Raw genomic sequence first — 9,000 nt, forward strand, 5'->3', positions numbered from 1 at the left:
TGTCTTGACAACCAATAGTGAGAAAACTCTTTGTAAGGATCCTTGCACCAAAGAAGGCTAGAAGAGAAAAGAAGGAAATGATACATTGCCAAGGATATCATTCGACCGAATAAACATTGGCCACACGACCAAGAGAGAAAGAAGCATTGTGGAAAGTCGTCTAACCCATAATCTAGATATCTAAATAAAATGGAGGCAACTGTCTATTGAAGACCATATAGACGATAAGTGTCTAAACGACACATTTCAAAAAAGTTGTAGAAGAAGTTTCAGAGCTTTGATTCGGGTTTTGTAGTGCCACAAAATTTGTAAAGTTACCTACCTATATGTTCAACAACTCATGAAAAAATCTGTAAGTACTTTCTTGTAGTTTCTAATCAAAATTTCAGTAAGTTTTGCAAAAGGACAAAATGTCTCTTATTTGAACTCAAGTGATGCAATTTTTTAATATTGAGAACTCATCTATTTAAGTTGTTATCGCCCCAGATGACAAATATCTCAATTCATAATGCCTACATGAGCACTCTAAAGCATTCTCATACTTTAAAATCAAATTTAGAGTTCAAAGTTAGGTCTTCGAGAAGTCATCTGCTAAAGAGCTAAGTATATATGCTTCATTACTTTGAAATATTTATTTACTTAGCTTTTTCCTTTGTAGAATCATTCCACATTTCTTTAAAACCATATTCGTCATTCTAGAGAGATGATTTGAAGTGTCATTTATATAGCATTGATTATTTGGAGATAAATTTCTTAAATTCAAGTTCCTACTTGCACTTAGAGAAGTTTTAATTGAACTTGGTTGAGTAACTAAAGTAGCATTACTTGTATTTTGAAATCATTTTCTTGAGTTCAGATTACTATTCATGGGTTATAAACTTAAAATCAATTATTGCATTGAGGTGCTTGGCAGTGTCCCTAATTTATCAAAGTCCAAAATTTCTTTTGAACCTTGAATATTGAAATCAAGTCGATTAACGACTTATTGAATTACTCCCACACAGACTGGGCACATAGGATTGATTGTAAAATGTACTTAGTGCTTGTAACTTTGAAATCAACCTATTCAGAGGCATTGTATGTATGGCTGTCAGTCTTACCTAATTACCACTTATTAATAGAATGAAAATGGATGAAGCTCATTCCAAACCCAAGTATCCAATTACCTGATTAAGGTATAGTTTCTTTCCAAATATAAATAACTATTAAGTGCCCTAAATCTATCCCAATTTTCTTCATCCTCCCTCCATGCAACTAGTTTTGTCCTCCCCTAGCGGCCTCACCTGAACGAGGATCTTCTCTTCCACCCTCATTCCTCTCATGCTTGTTGGTCTTTTGTCCACCCCCATTCCTCTCTTTTTAAACAGTCGAAAACATCGTTCAACCTATCTCCTTATCCACCCTCATTTCTCTCTTCGCATCTCTCACCGATCTCCTTTGCCACCCTCAAGTGACAACATCTTTGAGTGTCTAACAGACCCACTTTCAGGAGCTTTATATGATCTCAATAAATAAAAAAAATCAAGCCTAAGAGGTTTATATGATCCCAATAAAAAAAAACAACTCTACACAATGCTTTTTTCAAAATTACATTCATAAGGTCTATGGTATCTTATTGTAACACTAATTATGGGATGATTAATAGGAGATTCAAACCTAGGAGTGGAGAAAGCTTTTCAGAGAGAAAAGTATTTTTTTGCATAATTTATAGTCTCTCAATCTTCCACTCAACTCTTTACCCTCAATTGTTAGCACCCTTTGAATTCTATTATATGCCTTGTGTCTAATTGCTTTCATACGAAGATATATAATGTATTTATATCGTATTTTATATATTTCTCTTGACACTTTCAATATAGCCCTCACATTTTATCGTTGTTGATTTTTTTGTTACTTCTAATTTCAATAAGCAATCATTAATACTTAATATAACAGAGGGAGAAGCAGACATATAGAGAGAGAGAGAGAGAGAGGAGAGGGGAGACAATCAACTTTGTGAGTTTTTTCCTTCATGTTTTTGCTACCTTATTGTGGATCATATATCTTATTTTGCTCTAATAAGATTTAGTATATGGTGTTTATGTATTTTTTACTTAATTTTTATGATATATTTTTTAAATACACACTTACCTGTTTTTCCATTGGGTGAAGGCTAAATAAATTATAAATAATATAGTAAAATAGTATAAAAAATGCATAAATAAAAAGGTATAAAAAATCACTTTTTTCTATTTTGATTATTTATTGTTTGCACCCCTTTGTTGGATTGATGTGGTCTCAAGATCATCATCAATCCTGATTTTGATTCTAACAAACCAAATAATTGAATTGTGGTCTATGAGTTTAATATTATGCAAAGATTGTAAAATGCTTCTAAGTCAAAAAGGCAAAAGAGTTTATTGTCCATTCATGCAACTACTTAGACAGTTCAAAGTGATATGCATTGGACTCCCTCAAGATCAAAATTGACTACTCAGCAAAATAAATTTTTAAATAGTAGACTACCCCTCCACCAGTAGCCAATTGCCAAAGATATAGACAGTTTTTAAATTTTTCAAAAAGTCAATTGCATATCTTGTTAGGACTACTCAAGCAACAGAAAATATGAATAAGTTGATATTGCAATAGAATGAAGTCTACCGGCAATGACAAAAGGATTTTTAATTTTTCAATAGTTAATTACTAAGAAACAATTGACTCCATTCGAAGAGTAATTCTGAAAAGTAGCCAGCCACAACTCCGAAACAAGTCAACGAGATTAGAAATAAAGAGCTTCAAATTTTCAAAGCAACCACATAGTATGCAGTCTTTTTCGTTAACCAAAAAGAAGCAACAACAGGCAACTACATATCATCAAGTCGAGTACTTATGTTCAACTAAAGCAAGAAGAAAGCCACAAGGAGTTGACTATTCATCATGCAATTAACTACATGCGAAAGAAATTTCAAATCTATAACTTTTGGACCTTGATTGGGGTTATGTCAATTTCAAAATTATGTAAGTGACCTACCGTTTTATTCAACAACTCAAGTCCTATGTTTTAAGTATTTTCATGGAAATTTTTGTTGAGTTTTATTAGACTTTTGAAGAGGCAAAAAAGGTTATTTTGCAACCCTTTAGTGAGCACAACCTTCTCGCAAGGGTTTTCTTACTATCAAATCATTCTTGGAGCATGTATTTGGGATTCAAAGGCTTATCTATTCTTGGTCTGAAAAGAACTAAACATTCTTGAATATCTTAGATCGAATTCAAGCTAGAATCAATACCTGTGATTGTTAGATCAATCCTTATATTCTAGCAAGGTTGGTTTTAGTCTTCAATTTTATATCAATTGTGTGTTTGGGCTATTTCTAATGAGAGTAAGAACCTTAAGGCTTTTAGTTTTACATTTTTGATTGCCTTGCATTTCATTTGTGATGGGCGTATTTGTGAGCCCAGACTTCCAAATATAATATTGTGAGTTTTGTTCTTTGCGTAAATCAAGTATGAAGAGCTTACTGATTTTGAAATTTTGGGTTATACTCTTTTGTTCCATGACTAAACTTGTATACTTGGATTTTAAAACCATAAGTTGAGTTCAACAAATCCTCTTGGTTGCAATTTTTCAAATAAAAAATTATTTAGGGGTATTCACAATTGAACTTATACTTTTTATTTGGTTCACAAATTGTGCTTGTACTTTGAAATAAATTGAATCTAGGCACCTTGAGCTGCTTATCACTTTGGTGGTCACATTGGAGGAGAGAAATTAGTATTTATTTTTTTATTATAAAATCAGCCTACTTGAATTGTAAGTAACTGACCTTTGCCTAGACATTCTAGGTCAAGTTTTGTGAAGGCTAGACCATCACTCAACTTAATTCCTTGGAAAAAGCCTTGTGATTATGTTGAAGTACTAAAATCTCTACTGTGGTTCTAGGCTTTAAGGTCTCGTTAGTTGCTAAAAAATGTCTTTGTGGGTCTAGGCTAGACTGCTTAGCTTAGTGTGTGTGTTTAGCTAGAGTGCACAGAGTGTTGTAATTTGTGTAATGATGCACTTTGTGTATTACTTATTGCGGTTGAGTAAGGCCTTGTATAGGCGGTGATGTAATTTTTAGCTCTTGAGGCTATTTGATGCATATGTTGTTTGGCCAATATACATAGTGATATTTTGGGAGTACATTGGCAACCTGAGTTTACAGGGTGTATCCTCAGGGGTTCTTCCCTCCTGCCCCTTCCTTGAAGTTTATACTTCATGGGAATTAACACCCTAGAGGTGAGGGGCTAACAATGAGGAAAACAATGGAATCGTTGGCAACCTGAGTTTACAGGGTGTATCCTCAGGGGTTCTTCCCTCCTGCCCCTTCCTCTAAGTTTATACTTCATGGGAATTAACACCCTAGAGGTGAGGGGCTAACAATGAGGAAAACAATGGATTCTTTCAAAGTGTTCAACCAGAACAGATGTTGCTTTGAGACCCCGCTGAACTCCATTACTTTTTGTTCCAACCTCTCACCAGTGGACAATAAATATTGGCTGGACTTTCTTTCGTCAACTCAACCAACTTCCATTATTATGGTTTTCCTCATCATAATACGAGTTGTCAAGTTAGGTACCAGAGACCACGTGATTGTGATTTCAGGCCCTTTTTACGTTCATATGCATGGGCAAGGAGTGAACAATAAGGCTGGACAATGCCAACTTGGTGCTAGCCAACAACACGGTTTGGATATCTCGAGGAACTTTATTGTCAATTGGGGACCTTGGTTGAGTTTTTATATTTCAGTTGGTTTAATTTGGTTCACCTTTTACTATCAAATTTCATTTTGAAAAAAAACTTATAGGTCTTCTCCTAAACCACTATGAATATACTTAGGGGCTCGGTTAGTTTAAACGGAGAACATAATTTGACCTAAACCGATTTTGGTAAGAACAAGGTGAGGGAAACAAAGTTGTGCAAAGATGATGCAAGAGCAGGTTTTCCTATCCTTACTTTTTATCCGGCCTAATTTAGGCAAACAAAAAATTTAGAGGATTCGTAAAATGACTAAAATAGGTTTGTTTTATTTTAAAAAGGGTGAAAAGAAGAGAAGAGGAAGCATTTTTTTTTTTTTTTTTTTGCAGAGAAATCATGGAAATTAATAAAAGAAACTTTAGGGCTGTCATGATGTAGGCTTACTTGGCTATACAACCCTTCATTTTTATTTTTAAAATTTTGTTTAAATTGGTCTTTTTCTTTTAAGAAAAATAACATATAGGAATAGGTTAAGTTAAATAAGGAATTCAACCTAATTTAGGTAGAATAGCATTGACAAGATGGAGTGAGGGGTGGCCTATTTTAGACGAGGATGATAAGGGAAGTCGACCATGACCACAACCTTGACCTTGACATGAGGTTTGCCAACATGAATCCATTTTTGTAAACTGAATCGGAGCAAAGATTCGTGCCTTGGAGTCTACATTGTGGATTGAGCTTTTTTGTTGTAAGCATTCAAATTTTAAAGCTAGTCATTTTGAACTAGGAAGGCAAGATAGAGTAGTCTTTCAAGCAAGCCATGCTAGCTCGTCTTCAACCTTTAGATGATAACAATTGGAAAAGAAAATCTAATAATAACGCATCATTTTCTTGTCGCTCTTACATGAAAACATGAAAAAAAATGCTTAGAAATCTACGACCAACATTCATGAGTAGAAGAGATGGAGAAATGCATTATAATTCAAATTTGTATTAACAATGAGATTTTAAGCTTTATATAGCTCTTAGAGGGTTTGGACCTTCAATGTGTTCTAAAACTATCTTTCTATCACAAATTCTTCTCATCTTACACAAAGTTGACAATTTTTTCCTTCTCTTTATGTGTCTTTTCCCCATGTTTCAAAACATAAGTTGTTTCAAGCAAGAAATTGTCTTATGTATCTTCTTTTAGCAATTTACTTGTTATCATCACATTTTTAATTTGTCCATTAAATCACAATCATTAAAACTTCATAAACTAGTGGCCACTTGAAGTCGACAAACAACTTGAATTAAAAAATCAACCTTATATTTCTTTTTTGTTGAACTAGAGGACTAGTAAATTAGGATTATGTTACAGCCCCAGATCTACCACTATGATTCATAGGGAAGAAGAGAGAAAAAAAAATCAAACCGAAAGAGAAGCTTGAAAACCCTATGTTCGTTAAAGAGAACGCACACTCTCGAGCTCGTTTAGGAGAATTCAAACCCTATGTTTTAACCTAAATTCAGACTTCCTTCTTTTCATTCCATTCCCCCTCTAAATAGGGTTCATGTCCACAAAGTTCAAGAGATAATTACAATTTTTCTCCTCCACGGCATTTAACTTAAAAAACAAAAGGTTCAAGAGAAAATTATAAATTTGCCCCTCTACGGCATTTAACTCGAAAAACAAACTTAATGACTTAATAACTGACTCAGCCATGGCGTCTGCATGACTCGGCCTGTTATTGGGTTCATAACATTACACCCCTCCTGGAGAATGAGCTTATCCTCCAACTCGAAAGGAGGGAGGCGCCATTTATAGGGTCAGTTGTCTCCATGAGTTCAGCCTCGGTAGCCTCACCTTTCTTCTTTGTCATTGTACTCAAAGCTAACCACGCTTTGATTTCAATATCATCTTGGACTGACTTGGTAGGTTGCAACTCTTGTAAGGAATGGGAGGTAATCCTATGGGATCTGTTTGGCATTAATAGAACTGTAAATGTAATGTGAGCAACAAGGTCACCAGGCTTTTCATGCATAACAGGATATGGCTGCTAAAGATCATGATTCACACATTCAACTAAACCAAGTCGAGCCTGTTTCTCTTCCAACACTGTTGCAGTGAATGGCATAATTGGGAACTTCTGCCTAATTTCACTGAATATAAACCGTGACGACTTCATTTTCAAGTGATAGTTTTTGTCAACAACTCTCTTGTATATGGTGGTTTGCTTTTCGTCCAAAAGTTTAGGCTTACCATCTCCAATGCTGGTGACAATTTCTACCGCATATATTTCATTTTCCTCATATTCTGCATCATCAACTCTAGTTTCTGGATTGCTTACACTGAGGATAACTTTGTTTCCATCAATGACAAACTGTTTAAGCTGATGGCTGAGCACTCCATCCACTAGTTTGCAATCATAGGCAGCAGCAACCTTTTGTATAGCTTCCATCACGTCTTTGTTCTTCCGACTACCAACCTCCCCCAAATAGAAAGATTTCTTCCCCATGATTCGTAAGCCCAAAAATCCGACCTCCATTTTTGCAGTTTCTCTGGCACAGGGTGATCCATGGACTCAGGAAAAAACTGCTGCTCCACTACCGATGTCATAGAAGCCAACTCTTATAGCTGCAACAACATTTGCAACAGCCTGAAGGCCAGAAGAACATTGCCGATTCACAGTTCTGATTGGCACAGTTTCTGGAAAAACCAGCCTAAAAGACTGTCATCCTGCCTTCACTTGCCCTCTGAGAGTCTGGTGCCAAAACACTCCCCACCATAATCTCTTCATCTTCACTGCTATTCCTCCTTTCACATACTTCATAGTTACTGGAAATTTTCCAAAGACCATTGCAAGACAAGTGGGGCAACCAGTTCGCAGGGAATTCATCAAATACTTGACGTAGTGGAGCACAAAATCCTCAAAAGACTCTAGTTCTGTCTTTGGGACTTGCTATATTATAAACCTCTCATCCAGTGTCTTCTCACAGTAATCATGACTCTTTTCTCCATGCGCACTCCATCTGCTGCAGTGACTAATGGTCCTCATGAAGTCTACTGCACTTGGACAACATTTCTTCCTCAATGCATCAAATGGCTTGGCAAAATAAAGAGTCACTGGGAACTTAATTTTTGCATAAGGCAAAGAAGACTCATCTGCAAAAGCCTCATAACCATTTGTTTCCACCTCTTGAACAGGAATCTTCACTTGGAAATTTTCGTTTGACAAAAGCTCTAAGAGTTCCAAATGACATTCATCTTTCTCTCTTGACAGAACTTGTTTATTGGAATTTTCACTAATGGCTAAAGACTTGATGTCATTTTCCTCTGATTCATAGCCAGGACAGCCCTCAAAAGAAAAAGGATTCATTTTGAGACATGTTCAGTTTGGGAGATGCAACGGCTTCACCCATAGAAAGAGGAACTTTTGACTTGTGAAATGAATCCAATAAAGAGAGCCGCTGGTCCCACAGGTATGATTCTATGAGGAAGCAACACCTCACACAATTGAGCTCCAAAATATCTGAAGCTACCTTGGCAAAGTCTGAATAATCCTGGGCAGCAAACTGCAACAATCCTTCATATTCATTTCTTGCCTTCTTCAACATATCTTTCAGCTCATTAACATGACTAAGCAGGGTACTCACTTTTGAAGTTTCACATCCAGACATCCCAAGCTTCTGCTCAATGTCCTGAAGTACATCAAACACCCCACCATACATATATTCCATGTTCTTTGAGACCCTACAACTTCTGTTTGAATCCACTCCTGTGGATGTTGGCACTTAAATTCCAAAATCAGAGGTGAATGACGAACGAAGGCCACCATGCTGACTGCAACAACAACAACAATTTCAATTTTCATCATCCTCTCTGTCTCAAGATCTCCAAGAATGGCACCAACAGTAATAACATTGTTTCTGTTCTCAAGAACGGTAATATAATTCCTCATATTCCCCTGTTCAATAAAACTTTTGAGCACAGAAATCCGGTACTCCACCCTTCTTTCAGGTCTTTCATCAAACATAAGAGTGAAAATTTCTTTGATCCCATTATCAACGTCCTTCAGATCCCTCCAACACATTCCAGAAATTCCAACAGAACTTTCGACAGGCAAATTATTCAGGGACATCAATTGAAAAAGATAGGTATCAAAAGCAGACTCCATGTGGTAGTAGGTGTTTGTCATGTTTTCAATAAAACGGGTAGTCCTTACCTCTTGTGATGTATAATGTAACTTGCACGTTGGAGGTTTCAACTTGAATTCCACTGATCTTGACAAACAGGAACTGCACAT

At 36.0% G+C, this 9,000-nt stretch overlaps 1 pseudogene; it reads right to left on the reverse strand.

The window, feature by feature from the left end:
* Nucleotides 1-6,280: 6,280 nt before the first annotated feature.
* Nucleotides 6,281-8,104, reverse strand: LOC137950354 (ERBB-3 BINDING PROTEIN 1-like; annotated as a pseudogene).
* Between the last annotated feature and the right edge of the window lie 896 nt (nucleotides 8,105-9,000).

Source organism: Aristolochia californica, unplaced genomic scaffold (genome assembly GCF_029961685.1).
Source record: "Aristolochia californica isolate CCGP_79_NKW_82.1479 unplaced genomic scaffold, dmAriCali1.0.hap1 SCAF_14, whole genome shotgun sequence".
In the NCBI taxonomy this organism is placed as follows: Eukaryota; Viridiplantae; Streptophyta; class Magnoliopsida; order Piperales; family Aristolochiaceae; genus Aristolochia; species Aristolochia californica.